The sequence below is a fragment of the Eptatretus burgeri genome, chromosome 8 (genome assembly GCF_056783735.1).
Source record: "Eptatretus burgeri isolate ZD-2024b chromosome 8, Ebu_testis_v1, whole genome shotgun sequence".
In the NCBI taxonomy this organism is placed as follows: domain Eukaryota; kingdom Metazoa; phylum Chordata; class Myxini; order Myxiniformes; family Myxinidae; genus Eptatretus; species Eptatretus burgeri.
In genome coordinates, this window is record NC_140968.1 from 79,320,655 (window position 1) to 79,334,389 (window position 13,735).

A 13,735-nucleotide genomic window follows, 5' to 3' on the forward strand; every position below is an offset into this window, starting at 1 on the left:
GACACTTTTGGAGACAAACACCACCTGGACGCGTCCGGAGCCAAGCTGTCTGGAGGCAAACACCACTCGGACATGTCCGGATACAAACTTCTGTCTGGACATCAACACTGCCTGGACACAAACTCCCATCTGGACACGTCCGGAGATAAATACCATCCGGACTCATCTGGAGACAAACCCTGCCTGGACACAACCACTGTCCAGATACATATGGAGATAACCACCGTCCAGACATAATGACCATCTGGATATGTCCAGAGACAGAGAGACAGAGACAGAGAGAGAAAGAGAGAGAGAAAGAGAGAGAGAAAAAGAGAGAGATAGAGAGAGATAGAGAGAGATAGAGAGAGATAGAGAGAGATAGAGAGAGATAGAGAGAGATAGAGAGAGATAGAGAGAGATAGAGAGAGATAGAGAGAGATAGAGAGAGATAGAGAGATATAGAGAGAGATAGAGAGAGATAGAGAGAGATAGAGAGAGATAGAGAGAGATAGAGAGAGAGAGAGAGAGAGAGACAGAGAGAGAGAGAGAGAGAGAGAGAGAGAGAGAGAGAGAGAGAGAGAGAGAGAGAGAGAGAGAGATAGATATATATATGGGGGGGGGTAGGGGAGTAGGGGAGTTATCTGCAACTAGATTGAGGGGTGGGAGGAGAGAATATGTTATGCTTTGTGAACAACACACACACACACACGCACACACACACGCACACACACACACACACACACACACACACACACACACACACACACGCTTGGCCGATATTGGCAATTTTTCAGGGATCGGCAGGTTGGAGTCAGTGTGATTATTGATTGTAGTACGTACTGCATACAACCCAGAAACCTTGAGTAGCTTTCACCAAAAAACAACATTACATTTATAAGACATTTCAGGGAGATGTTCACAAACATTAATCTTTATAAACAGCTGCATGTGATGGGTGGAAAAAAATTGGCTCAGTAAATTAGAAAATACGTTAATACGGCAAACGGTGCAGAAATCGGGCGTTATCAAATATATTTTGCTTTGAAACTCACAATGAGAAACATTTATCCTTTGTAAAGCAAATCTGTTAACCAGATGCTTTAGAAACAGGTGTTCGGGCAAAGGAAAACTTGATGGAACCTCCATAAGATATGGGATGAAACTTTGCTACCATGCCACCCGAAACAGGCATGGCATGTCTATTATGGGTCCATACACCTGCGGAGAGTGTGTTCTGCGAAGCGCTCCAGTGGAACACCTAGCTTGGCAAGCGATTACTAATTGCCGTCGATGCAACTGTGCACCTGGAAACGCCCATGCAATGTCCTAATTGGACAAATCAACACTTTTTTAGGAGTCAGAACTGCTGATACTCTCAAATCTGGAGCTTACATTTTGTAATTCTGCTTGGTTTAAGAGATTCTAATGGTTATTCATATGCACAAATGAAATAAAGCCATGAACGCTGGCATCTCCAGGCGTTTATAAGCGCTGCAATATACCCAGCGATTCATAGCTATGATGAACAGGCATTCGATAATATGAGACTCACGAGGCACGTGGTCGGCCCATCGGCCTCCTCCACTCATGAGACTCCCTCGCTGAGAGAATCTGGTGAGCAGGATCAGCGTCAGGAAAACGAGCCACATGTCCATACAGCCGCAGCTGACGCTCACAGACTATGCAGGTAACAAATCTCATTTGAGTCTCTCTCAGCAACCGCTCGTTGGACACAAAGTCTGACCAGCGACAGCCAAGGATTCTCCGAAGAGACCTAGTACCAAAGGAATTAAGTCTCCATCTCAGATCCCTGGTCAGAGTCCAGGTCTCACATCCGAAGAGCAAGACTGGAAGCACCAAGTACCTGAAGACTCGGACTTTCATTCTCCTGCACAGTTACCGACAGTATTTGTTTGTGTGTCACAAGGCTCAGTGAAGAGCTTGCGCACACGTTGGTATACTTTCATACTTTAACACTAGCATTCTTTTGCATGAATTACAGGTTATTTGGGAGACTTTGAACAAATCAACGCGATGGCCTTTCTACCTGGGATCCAAGTGTCGGGTGAGCCAGGTATTGAGGGGGACACCAAACGGACCAAGTGTTGTCGGTATGAGATTCTTTATTAACCAGTCCTGATTAAGGGAAAAATCAAATTACAAACTATCAGGCAGTCTGAGCGTTAGACACTCAACAATGGTTGATTTGAACAGCAGATGCTATGATGCAACAACAAATCTCATTTGACTTGTTTTAACCTTAAGAATATGAACTAATGTGCTATTGAAAGAAAATTTCCTTTGTAAGGAATGCAATTCAAACATTTTGTCCTCGTTAAGGATGTCAGTGGAACATCCTGCACGGTAGACATGCAAGTAAAAGCATCGTTCTTGCTTGTTGTAGATATCAAAAGGTAAATTCTAGAAATTTGACAGATGGGATGTTCTTTTTCTTTTTTCTTCTTATTTCGTGTTGGTGATGAAAAGTTCCAGCGAAATGTCAACCCCCTTGTTGTAGTGCAGAGTTTGAGTTGCCCATGTCAGTTTATTGACTGCCAATAGGTCAACTGATCACCTTCGAGCTGGATTTGTCAGGGGTCAGGACGTTGGTGACGCGGAGTTGCCACACAATCCACAGAGTAGCGTTTGTCAAGAAGCGTTGCAGACGTGAACAGTTGTTGTTTTGGGTAGGGCATGGTACACGGCTGATACAGTATGCAGCTGTAATCGTTCACCATAAACTCTGTGGCTTGAGTTTTGTCAGTTGGCTTGGAAGTTGAAGGTTGCTGAAATAACCCAACCCCCATATTTGTATTTGTATTGAGCTTTGGAGGAGCATCTGGCTTACAGGAAGAGTTGTAATGACCATTGGAATCCCGCTTTTTACAAAAGCAATTGTCATCGTGTAGTTTCAGGAATAAATTTGCAGCTTTTTTGTCGAAATTTTCATTTATCCACTCGTGAAACGTGTACATCTTCGGCTCCAGCAAGCGCTCCGTCGATGGATTGCAAAAAAGATCTTGACTCTGCCTTGGTGCCCCACGTGGATGCAAGTCCATTCGCTGCCCTCTGGCGAATGAACGTTGCACCTGTTGATATTTTGGCGAAATTCCGAGAGACTTGTACATCTGTGTCGAAACCAAAAAAATACAAATTATATAATTGTGGAAATAGTTATTTCCAGTCGATTGTATTTCCAGGACAAATGTCACACTTGCATCCAAGAAGTTAAGATTTTGTGCGTACATGGCATTCGCTCGAGGTATTCTAACTCAATAGTTGCCTTGTCTTACCTCTGACACGTATCTTTTACTCGGCTGGACAGTGCACACGAGTCGTTGGCTTGCAATCAAGCATACGTCGTCGTCCGGCTATTAGAATCGCGCGTATATGATGTCACAATGCCTTTTGTTGCCATGGTATCTTGGCTCAGTTGTTTGCATTACCAAGGCATCCTGCTTAAAGCCTTTAATATTCTGATGTTACCTTTTTCAAGAGCTCCATGAAACTTGGTTTCAATACATTTTCGAACCAATCCACCGACATTGTCAAAGCCATTGATGTATGTTTTCTTGATTACTTTAAACTTCTGGGCACGTCTGCATAAAAATCGTGATGGTGAGAACTTTTTCCCCATTTTATTTGTTCAACTTGTGCACTATTACTCGTAAAATGAGAGCAGCACACTTATTTATAGTATGAGCATGTCATCTACAATACGGTCTTCGCCGAAGTATTCGGAGAGGGTATTGCATTTGGGTCCATTTGTTTGTTTGTTTGTCTGCACAGAACTTTCGTGTTTTGCTCCGAAACCGCTTGTCGGATTGAAACAAAGCTTTCACCATTGGTGCGACTACTCGTGTGGAAAGTTTTAATGATAATTATGACTTCATAGGTCACGTGGTGTGGCAGCCATATTGGATTTTCCTGAAAAACTGTAGAAATACACCACTCAAAAGAAGTCCTGGCAAGGGTTTGCAATCTCTGATTGCTCTTTTTCTTGTTTATTTTTTGTGTTTCGGGTAAGCCATTGACCAATTGTTTCACATTTGTACACACTTTAATCTAGCCATATCTGCGAACATTTTCAAATGTACAGGATGAAATAAAGGAAGTTTCTTTTGATCAGCATATGCAGCATATGCATGCTGGTGTCCTTAAAGCATGAAACTGTCTTACGTTCCAATTTATCCCAAATGTCATATCAAAGAAATCCAGACCACTTTCAGATTGTTATATTTTCACATCTTTAAATCTCATTATCAGGTCAGGTCAGGTCAGGTCAGGTAAGGGAGCATGCGCCAGAGCAGCGCGTCGCTGCATCCACCTCCATCTGTCCATACCCCAGGCACATTCCTGGCTCATCCCAATCTCCTTGAGATTCTGATCAACCTGCTGCAAACACGAGGCACGTGGTCGGCCCATTGGCCTCCTTCACTCACGAGACTCCCTCGCTGAAAGAATCTGGTGAGTAGGATCAGCATCAGAAAAACGAGCCACATGTCCGTACAGCCACAGCGGACACTCACAGACAATGCAAGTAACAAATCTCATTTGCATCTCTCTCAGCAACCGCTCGTTGGACGCAAAGTCTGACCAGTGAAAGCCAAGGATTCTCCGAAAAGACCTGGTACCAAAGGAATTAAGTCTCCGACTCAGATCCCTGGTCAGAGTCCAAGCCACACATCCATAGAGCAAGACTGGAAGCACCAAGGACCTGAAGACTCAGACTTTCGTCCTCCGCACAGGTACCGGCAGTGCCACACCCCATGATCCAGTGAATCCATGACTTCCCAGGCCTCACCCAGATGTCTGTTGACCTTTGGCTCACAGCCAGCAGAGACAGGAATATCACTGCCAATGTAAGTAAATATCTCCTGACCTCAACATCCTCACCAGAAACAGGTACAGACAGGATAGCAGCATCCAAGATGTCATTGAAAGCCTGAATATTACTTTTGACTCAGGAAATCCGTAATCCCAGTGGCTCTGAGTCCTCATTCAGCACCTCCAGGGCCCCCAAAAAGGATATCTAGTGTCTTGGCAAAGATGACTGCATCATCTGCGAAATCAAGGTCAGAGATCTTGACATTCCCAAACGATGCACCACAGCTTGATTTCTCGGAATCCTCCCCAGAACCCAGTCCATACAAGTGCTGAAAAGTGTGGGAGCCAGTACACACCCCTGAGGAACTCCAGTAACAACTGGAAATAAGTCAGGGATGGTACCACCACACTTCACAGCACTCTCAGTACCAGAGTAGAGTTCAGACATCAGATCGATCAGTTTTGGTGGCACCCCACAAAGACCAAGAATCCTCCAGAGGGCATCCCGATTCACTGAATGAAACGCTTTACAGAGATCAACATAAGCTGCAAGCAGCCCCTACCGAAACTCTTGTCTGTCTTTGGTGAGGACCCGAAGAGCAAGGATACGGTCAATCGTTGACCTCTTTGGTGTAAAGCGTGACTGCTCTGGACGCTGGTGCTCAAGCAGATGGTGGCGAACCCTATCAAGAATTATCTGAGCAAAGAGAGCTTGCCCGGCACTGAGAGCAGCGCCACCTCTCGGTAGTTGTTGCAGTCTTGGCGATCACCCTTCCCTTTCCAGAGAGGGACAACAAGGCCCCTCTTCCAGTCAGTTGGAATGATGCCTGTGTTCCAGGCAGAGTACAAAACTGAATGCAACGACACGAGTGCAGCATTTCCACCAGCTTTTAAAAGTTCATCATGGTTGCCACAGATCCCAGGAGCTTTACCCCATTTCAACCGGTTCCACAAGCGAAGTTTCCTGTGTTTCCGCAAGCGAAGGTGGACCACAGTCGATTGGAGGGTCAGCAACAGGGATTGTAACACCCCTGATGTCCAACTGGACAGCTGGTCGACCAGCCTGGTACAACCGCTCAAAGTTACCGGCCGAGCGGGCCTTCACTTCGGACTCCTCTGTCAAGAGCCAACCACCCTCTACTCTCACTGCAGTACACCGAGGGATGGGCTTGGATGAACGCAATCCGCGAATTCCCCTGTAAGCGGGACGAGAATCACTTGACCACAGGTGATGCTCTACTCCATCACAGATTCCTCGCACATAGGCCTCCTTGTCCACCCTTAGTGCACGTACAGTTTTATGCCTCAGCTCCCTGAACAGCTCAGCTCTGCCATTCAGCCTGGCCCTGCGAATCTGGTCAATGGTATCCAGTGTCCCTTGAGAGACAAAATTCTTCTTTGCCCTACGGTGTGTTCCAGGACATCTACTGGTAACATCAAGAATGGTGGTCTTGAAGGCACTCCACAATTCTTTGGAATCCCCCAAAGCACCCAGACCCCCCCCAAATCCCCACTCAGCCTGCTCGCACACTCTTCAGCTACCTTCTACTCCTTGAGCTTGCCAACATCCTACCTAGGCTGGGATGGTATCATTCTCCTCGATTTAAGCTGCAACTTCAGAGTTGCTACAAGTCGGTGGTCAGTATTGAGGAATTGAGCACTCCGGTAGACCCTGCAGTTCTGCGTCATCCTCCAGCGACCATCAACGAGTGCAGAGTCAGTCTCCTTTGCCACACCGCCAGCATTGCAATACCAAGTCCAGCGATGAGCTTGGGGGTGCTGAATCTGTGAACCAGCCACCCTAAGTCCATGACTTCTTGCAAAGTCAAGGAACTTAGTGCTGTTCAGGTTCACATTTCCAGACCCATGGGAACCAACACACGTCTCATAACCATCCCTTTTAGTTCCATTCAATGCATTGAAATCCCCTTCGTTTCATAATACGCTCGTTGACTGGTGTAACCTCAATTATCATTGGAATCAGCTCATTGGACACAGCTACAGCAACTCCTTGGGAATGGTAACCATCAGAGTGACCAGACCAATAGTAGGTTTAACCACCTACCATGGTCTCATCACAATCTGGTCTCCGAACCTCAGAGAGTGCTACAATACCCATGTCCAGATGCTTGAGCTCAGATGATAACAGAGACAGGTGATCATCCTTTTTAAGGGATAGGACATTCCAGGCACCCACCCAAAGGGACCACCTCAGGTTAACCCAAGGAGACCGCCGTCTGGTGGACGACACCTCAACACCACCCTGACACAATCTGACCTGGGAAGGTTACCCAGTGGTTTCCCTCCTGTCATCAAAGATTGGGGGTCCCGAAGGCTTTGCCCCAATCCCATCATCTGGTGAGCTTCCCTGCGAAAGTTAGCTGCACAGGAGGTACTCCCACGGAGTGGGTTTTCAGATTATTTTTAATGCTTTTTGTATGTTTTGTGAAATGAAGGGTTTTACGGTGGTCGGAGTGCAAATCCTGCAACCAACCTCCGAATAGAAAGTAACCCAACTGCAGCAGGACGTCCGCAGACACAGTTGGGCACTAGATATGGATGGCCGTTGGCTCACAAGGAGCGCCTTCGCCCTTTGACATGTTTTGTTCTTCATCCTGCTGGGTGTCCATATCATACACCCTCCTCACCAAGAAACTTGGTGGGGGAGATGGTTTAGTCGCCGACAACCCGACCATGGAACAGGTTAGTACAGGTTTACATGGTACCTGTAGCAAGTTACAGATCTAATCTGACCTGACCTGACTTTTCTCACCAACCACTCTTCCTGTGCAGACCTCATTATCCAGGAGACAAAACTGAGCTTCAGAGGAAACTCGGCTGTTCTGCTGCCATGACTGAAAGTTAGTTCAGTGCTCTAATGCAGTCCTTGTGAACCTGTAGTCTGTTGTCTTCTATAAAAGCCTTTACTCACCTCCATGATAGATACTCCAGACCATTGACAATACCCTCGACTGTTTTTGTGTAAACATTGATGAAAATAACTGTTTAATAAGCCTGCCATCTCGCTTTTCTCACTAACCACTCTTCCTGTATGCCTGGTATTGGCTCAATGGTGAGGGTTGTGGGCTTTGGATCCGAGGGTCCTGAGTTCAAATCCCACTCATCTGTTGAATTAATACCAGGTGGGGTTAACTCGACCTGTCATCCTTCCGAGGTTGGCAAAATGAGTGTCAGCTTGCTGGTACGGTGGTCTTGCTCTCATAATGGTATGGTGGTTTTAAATTTCAGAATGGATGTCTGTTCATTGTGTCAGAGTGGTGACCCATCCAGGATTGTGACCAACAGCCAAGGAGACTGCTTAGGCAGCACCAATGCTCTGCACAGAGTATGGTCCCAATATCCTCCTCCTCTTCCTGTGCTGTTCATCAAATGGCCCACACTTGTTCTCACCTGTTCTTTTTACCCCTTACATATACTTAAATAATGCCTTGTGATATATATATATATATATATATATATATATATATATATATATATATATATATATATATATATATATACATTAAAATGTACATATGTATATGTTGTTACGGGCTTGTCGGCCGGATTGTGAGGGACGACTCGGACCGCTTCCCAAACTTTAACTCTGAAGACGATGGGCTGCACATAACTTCGTGGCATGACGAGTTGCTAAACAACCACAGGTTACATTTAAAACAACTAAATCTGGTAGGGTCTTCACATCCAAATCCCCCGTTACCTCCCTGGTGAATTTGTTACCCCAGATGAGGCCTATGATCTCAACGTTTCCACTGTTTTTTGTTTAGCAGGACCGAGCGATGTACCATCAGCAGAAATGTTGGCTACCATCTTCCAGAGCAAACCCGTGGGGTGAAACTCCCATCTACTAATTGCATATTATGTTCAACCAATGGAGAAAGAGACACCTGAGCATGTTGGAAATAACAAGTCTAGTTGCAATCAAAGCACGTATTTACAAGGATGCAGTGTCACCCAAGAGAAGATCTTAACCCTTAGCACTCTAAGCCCCATGAACATATGACCTTAACACTAAACATGGACATAGGCACCTCAGACATCTGAGAAATTAGACAACAAGTTCGACAGAAAGAGGGAGGAGAAGTCGGTAAGGTACGTTGTTAACCCCGGCCTCACCCGTACTTGAGCCGGATGGCTCACGTGTAACAAAGAAAGTGTAAGGTGCAGGTGAGTGAGAGGCGCGGGTGAGAAGTGCGGTGTGGTGTGGTGGCGTGAAGTGCGTGCTGTGAAAATAACTGTTGTGGACTCGGGTTGATGCTCCACAACAGTGTGAGTCAATGAGGTGTATGCACTGGGAGATGCAAAGCTGACGGTATAAGGCGCATGTGTAAATATGTGTAAGAGAGAAGTCAGTTTGGAGGAGTTCTTGGTCAGCGCTCGTTACACTTGGTACTTTGGGAACTGTCAATCTATCCAGGTCTCTTTCCTTTGGAGTCATGACATGAACACTTTGGACTCAGACCCTTTCGAAACTCAGAACACTGAACTGCGGAAACCAGTGCCTGAACTCTGTAACTCAGCATACAAACTCCATAACTCCACTCTCAATACTCCTGAACTGTCTTCCTACGAATTTCCATCGCTTTCCATCAGGCTTTTATTTCCATCAGGCTTTTATTGCCCTTCTCCCTGCCTCCACTAACGTCCACCTGTCGGCATCCCTCCACACCGATTGATTGACACGGTGTGATCCAGCCATCGTGATTGGTCCCAGGCATCAAGTGAATTGGTTGAAAATTTTCGATTTATGTGACCTGGACCTTTGACCCTTTTTGACCTAATGACCTCAAAAACAACATGCTTACAGCTTCTCACTACCTCTACCAGGTAATTAAGTTTGATGAAGATCTGAGTAAAAAAAAATGTGACCTGTAAGCGAATGCCATACAGAAAGTCAGACAGACAGACACAGACAGATGGAGTAACTGACCAGACGAACCAACATAGTTGCACATCTTCGATTTTGCAAGTAACAAACAGACAGAGAGGGGTGAAAACATAACCTCCAACCACCTTCGGTGGTGGAGGTAATGAGAGGAACGAAAGGGTTGCAAGTGTAACATGAAGCACTAGGGTTAAAAGACTACCTCCCTGCCTCAAAGACTTTGAGAGACAGTAGCACAAGTCTGAGAGCAATCTCAGTAAAATGCTCATCTCACTTTGGACATATGAGGGCATTTGATGACTGAGTTGCGGTTTTGCAAGCAGAGGAGGACATGAACGAGAAGAGCGAATATGGCAGATTGTTCAAAGTCTGTTTATTGTAAGCTTGTGGCCCCAATCTGATTTCCCACAAACAACAGCGAGAGCTGCCACGTAATGAAAAAATGTTTGCCCGTGACAAGCACAGATTACATTATTATGATTACACAAAACACCTGGGGCGTGTTATGTTAGCAAGCGGCTTGCTGCCTGAGAGAGCAACCCACTGGGAATGACGTTACACGGTACACATTTACATGGAAAATTTGCGTCGACCAAACCTTCGGAATCCCTGGAGGGGAAGGTGAGGAGCAAACTAAGTAGCTACAACCTTTGTCTGATGACCCTGATTCCCCTTGTCAAGCTTCCTTGAGATCGGATAAGTAACGACCGAATGTATCGACAACAGACAGACAAACACTGACACGGCACTTTCAAAATGATGTATTTTGGCCCAAGAATGCTCGGCACACATGCGGAGAAACCCCAGAAGACGTCGGCATTCATCGTATCATAAAGTATCCTGTATGTCTGAGATAATTAGTGTTACTGAAAATGGCTCGGAAAGCTTCTGAATTATGCTGAAAATACTTAGAAAGGCACCTGAGAGAAATGGCTTTGCCTCTACAAAACTAAAGACTTTGAGAACTTTCTCAGCTCACCAAATGGGAAGTTGCTTGTACTGAAAACTCCCGACTATGTGCAAGGCCCGAGTGGACAGGCGTGTTCTACCCAAACTCCTGATGGATCACTTCCAGTGAATGGACTGTTTATCTGGGTTAGGTGTTTCTGAACATCAATGGGAAGGACATATCTGGGGCTTGCGGACGTGCAGGGTAAGATTAAAATGATGACATGTACTATTGATCATGTTGGGTTGGGGGGGGGGTGAGGGATGTGGGGGCTACTCGAGCCTGTGTGGATTGTAATAAATACTGTATATTGTTTGTTTGGTTCTGGGGCCACTAGAGAAATTGCACGAGATGTTTTCATCTATTACTAAAAGTTGAAGTGTCCGTGTGTGTTTTTTTAAATAATTTTTTTTACATATTCACTGTGGCCTCTAATTGTAAAACTAGAAAATGATAAGAAATCAACATCTCTGTCTCATCTACAGATATTTGTCGTATTTCCTGAGTCTGGTTTTCATTCAGGAACAAAACAATTAATGGCAACAAATTATTATTATTATTTAAACCTTGAAATTGCCACTCTTTCGTCTAAATACTGAAAATTGTATGTAAAAGACTTTGAATCACAGATTTCTCGCCAGCAACGGCAGGTTAAAAGTATCCGGTGAGCCGAACCGTAAACAAACACAGCACATGCGCAAAACGCCGCATTTGGTATTCAGAGGTGATTTCCAAAGTCGTGTATTGACCAAATTGAGTATTTTAGTACTCGAGGCATGCCTCACGTGTCACGTCGCTTCACTGACCCATTTCATCAAAATACCGAATGTTGGATTTCACAAACACATTGCATGTCTATCTGTGAGAGTCTAAAATGATGTAAAACAAGCGAAAAAGGATCTTTTATAACACGTAATTGTTGTGATGGTTGTTTGTGCGCCCTTCCATGCACTTTTATATCTATATATTTTATTGCTTTGAGAAGTATTACTATATTTCCTTTTGTGTGCTCCTCCTGTGTCCTTGTAAATGATTCCTGCTGTCCCAGAATAATAGATGCTACCGTTGGAAATGCTACATTAAAGCTCGAGTTCCCGCTTCTTCTTGGGATAATATTCAAGGGGCTCTTCCAGCCTCTCACGAAGGTGATCATTTTTGTGTGCATGCATGTAGATTGTAGATAGACGTTATCCCAATTCATGTTATTCAGCTCGTTCTGGAATTATTCTAGGCCCTCTGCAATTTTCATAATCCTGACTCGTTTTTCTTCTGTGCAAGTGTATCGTGTGAATTTTAACGTACTTCAAGTGAATGAACGATCACAATATTTTGATCACGAGCTAATTGTGGTGATTGCATCAGAGGGAGAAGGTCATTTAGACCAGCGTGGATGTAGCACATCACTCCCTGATAAAACAGGTTCTCCCCTGTAACTCTGGTTGCTATCGCACTCGATCGTTTCCAACGTTGAAGATCGTATCCTCATCATTCGACGTCACGGAGTAACTTCGTTATTCTCCTTTTAGGAGGGAATTGATCTATAGCTTCACGATTACCAACTGAGCAGAGAAATGTGACTATGAAACTGAAGCAACTTGGGAACTCTGACTCCAGGTCCAGCCACCCATCAACGGTCGCTCGCATCGGCGTCATTCAGGGAAGGGGGCATTTTGTGAGATCTCAGTCCTGTAAGGCTGTAACCCACATAAATCAGCTCAATTGCTGTCTTTTACTCATCACAAATGTTACCAGACCTTTGAAGAAATGACATTTTGTCTCGATTTTTGACACATCTACTTTGCAAATAAAAGAATTGAATGTTATCGGTGTATTGGTCTTCATCAATGACTTTTGGGACTTCTTGTATGGAATTATTTTAAATTGATTGATAACGCTTACATCGGACCTTGCATGTGCATCACATGCAGGCCAAGGACATAAAGAGACATCAATGTACCTTTATTTGAACTTCAAGTACAATCGGAGACAACAGATAAATCGATACAGTCAACGGGACTTCCACATCAAGTCCAAGCATTCAAGAACCATTTCAGGACTATATGGAGGTTTTTCCAAGACAAGACATTTTAAAAGTGTTAAGGTTAAGATACTTTTGAATTCTTCTCATTTGAATCGATTGTTAAAGATAAATTTACAATGTCTCATCTTGCACAAACATACTCTACATAGTTGGGGAAAAGGGAATGCGATACAAGCAGACACCTTTACACTTGTTACAAGCTGTAATGATTCTAAAATACCTCGTCCATCCCCAAACCCAAAATGGTGAAAGAAAGTTGTCGAAGCAAGAAAATAAAGCCATGTCATGGTGGTTAAAGCTACTTGAAATTAATATAAGGGAAACTTGGGTGCATTCGTGTATCTTCTGTGCAATCTTCTGTATCTTCTGTGCATTTTCTTCTGTGCAAGTGTATCGTGTGAATTTTAACGTACTTCAAGTAAATGAACGATCACAATCGGATATTCAGTCTATAACTGCTGTTGTTGGTGAGTGATCTTAAGAGCCATTAAAAACAACAATCAGTCCTCTCAACAACTCTCACAGTCGACTCAACACTCAGTCCACTCAACAACTCTCTGTCCTCTCAGCAACTGCCAGTCCTCTCAATACACTCAACAATACCAAGTCCTTTCAACAACTCTCACAGTCCACTGGACAACACTTAGTCCACTCAACAACTTAGTCCTCTCAACAACTCTAAGTCTCCTGACCTCCCTATACATTTCAGAATGCAAGCGTTCTTCCAGTCTGGAAGCTTCTGGTCAAAGTTCCAAAATTCCAGACCAGACCTTAGTCAGTTCCAGACCCTTCTGTTCAAACTTCCAAAATTCAGGCTGACTGCACACCTCAACTCCTTCACTCCTAACATCTCCCATCCATGGAACCACCTTCCCAAAGCTGTTCTTTCTCACACATCCCTCCAGGACTTAAAACAAGCAATGCATCGCCATCTCTTGCCATCCCAATTCTGACCCATAATCTTTATTACCCCATTCACCTTTCATAACCTGACCATCTTAATTGCTAGTTTCAGCATCTCCTTCCCTCC

General features: G+C 44.6%; 2 long non-coding RNA genes across 2 annotated transcripts in view; one reads left to right on the forward strand and one right to left on the reverse strand.

The window, feature by feature from the left end:
- LOC147022134 (uncharacterized) overlaps window positions 1-13,029 on the forward strand; it is a 17,008-nt gene extending 3,979 nt beyond the window's left edge. Inside the window, exons 2-3 of the long non-coding RNA XR_015061073.1 lie at window positions 1,985-2,056; window positions 11,713-13,029. This is a non-coding gene — a long non-coding RNA (uncharacterized LOC147022134). The remainder of the gene's footprint in view (window positions 1-1,984; window positions 2,057-11,712) is intronic.
- On the reverse strand, window positions 2,088-3,365 carry LOC147022135 (uncharacterized). Its single transcript, XR_015061074.1, has 2 exons — window positions 3,276-3,365; window positions 2,088-3,110 (listed from the first exon to the last, which is right to left on the reverse strand). It is a non-coding gene; the product is annotated as an uncharacterized LOC147022135 (long non-coding RNA).
- Window positions 13,030-13,735: the final 706 nt, after the last annotated feature.